This window comes from Rattus rattus, chromosome 5, assembly GCF_011064425.1.
Source record: "Rattus rattus isolate New Zealand chromosome 5, Rrattus_CSIRO_v1, whole genome shotgun sequence".
Classification (NCBI taxonomy): domain Eukaryota; kingdom Metazoa; phylum Chordata; class Mammalia; order Rodentia; family Muridae; genus Rattus; species Rattus rattus.
Genome location: NC_046158.1, coordinates 126,586,339 through 126,588,222, shown reverse-complemented (window position 1 = coordinate 126,588,222; position 1,884 = coordinate 126,586,339). Strand labels below are relative to the sequence as shown.

The 1,884-nt window shown below is 48.2% G+C and overlaps 1 pseudogene; it reads left to right on the top strand.

The window, feature by feature from the left end:
* The first annotated feature begins 418 nt into the window (after positions 1-418).
* LOC116900663 lies at positions 419-990 on the top strand (annotated as a pseudogene).
* Positions 991-1,884: the final 894 nt, after the last annotated feature.

The window sequence follows — 1,884 nt, the reverse complement described above, 5'->3', positions numbered from 1 at the left end:
CCGAGTCACTTCTTCTGCTCCAAAATAATCTTACAAGTCATTTGGAGCTGAAATAAACTTAGGTGGACAAAGAAATTCCAAGGGGATGATGGAAAGCTGGAGGTGTCATCATACCTAATTTTAAGGTGTATTAGAGAGGCACAGTAACAAAACAAACACGGTAACGGCACACACACATACACATACACACATACACACACAGGCACACACACTCACACTTACACTCACTCACAGACACACACATACACACACTCACAGACACACAGACACAGACACAGACACAGACACAGACACACACACACACACACACACACACACACACACACACACAAACCAACTAACCAAAAAATAAAAGACACATAAATCAATGGAATAAAATAGAAAAATCTAGATATAGGGTTGAGCAGGAGACGCCATCATGGGTGCTGACAGTCACCACAACAAGGACCGAAAGGTTCGGTGCAAGGAACCTAAGAGCCAGGACATCTACCTGCGGCTGCCAGTCAGGCTGTACAGGTTTCTGGCCAGACAGACCAACTCCACCTTCAGTCAGGTTGTGCTGAAAAGGTTATTTATGAGCCGCACTAACCGGCCACCTCTGTCCCTGTGCCGAATGATCCGGAAGATGAAGCTTCCTGGTCGGGAGAACAAAACCGCTGTGGTTGTGGGACGGTCACAGATGATGTGCGGATTCTGGAAGTGCCCAAGCAGAAGGTGTGTGCACTGAGGGTGAGCAGCTGGGCCGGAAGTCGGATCCTCAAGGCTGCGGGGCGGGGGCGTGTAAGATTCTGACCTTCGACAAACTGGCCCTGGAGTCTCCCAAGGGCCGAGGCTCCGTGCTCCTGTCTGGTCCTCAGAAGGGCTGAGAGGTGACGCTTTGGCAAGGCCCCAGGACCTCCATAGAGCCACTCCAAACCCTATGTCCGTCCCAAGGGCTGGAAGTTCGAGCGTGCCAGAGGCTGAAGGGCCAGCCAAGGCTACAAAAATTAACCCTGGCTCTTACTGGTAACAAAAAAGCTTTGGATGTTGAAAAGAAAAAAGAAAATCCAGATATAAACTTGTGTAGCTATAGCCACATGTTTTTTTGAGCCAAAAATTACTGGAACAAAGACAACCTCTTTAACAAATGTGGTGGGAAAATTGGATATCTGTATGCAGAAGAATTAACTAGAACGAAACTAGATACTTATCTCTCACACTACACGAAAGTCAACTTTAGATGTACTAAAGACTTTACAACACCTGAAACTCGAATTGCTAGAGGGAAGGGAAAGGAATCACGCAGCATGCGACATACCCGGTGGACTCTATATCCTGACACAGTGATCCTGGCTCCAGCTCTGCTCACAGAAGCTGGAAAATGGAACTGGCTGAGATGTGCATGAATAGATGAGTGGATAGTGGCAGTGTGACAATACACACACAGAATTTCATTCTGCTGCAATGAACACGGAAACTGGGGAGGTTGTGGAAAAGTGGATGGAACTAGGAAATGTCCTAAGTAGGGATCCAGGCTCAGAGAGACAATGGCTGCTTCTCTCTCGTATGTGGATCCTGGGTCTGAAATTTCAGACTTGTGTAACTTGGAGCGGCTGTAGAGGACAGGCGTGTGGACAAGGGGAATGGATGGGAAGGCACTGAGGACGGGTGGAGGAGGGCATGATGTGATATGAAAGCAGAGGGTAGGAGTGCCGGGGCGGGGGACGAGTTCAAGCAAGGATGAGGATTAAGGAGACGAGCAGGTGAGCATCCAAACCAAGGATGCGAGAAAGACTCCTATGGAGACCTACTGCTTCATAAGCTGTCAAAAAATGTCTGAGTGCCTGCAGAAAGAAACAGGAAAGAGCATATGTCAGCAGCTTGACAGCACACCTAAAAGCCCTA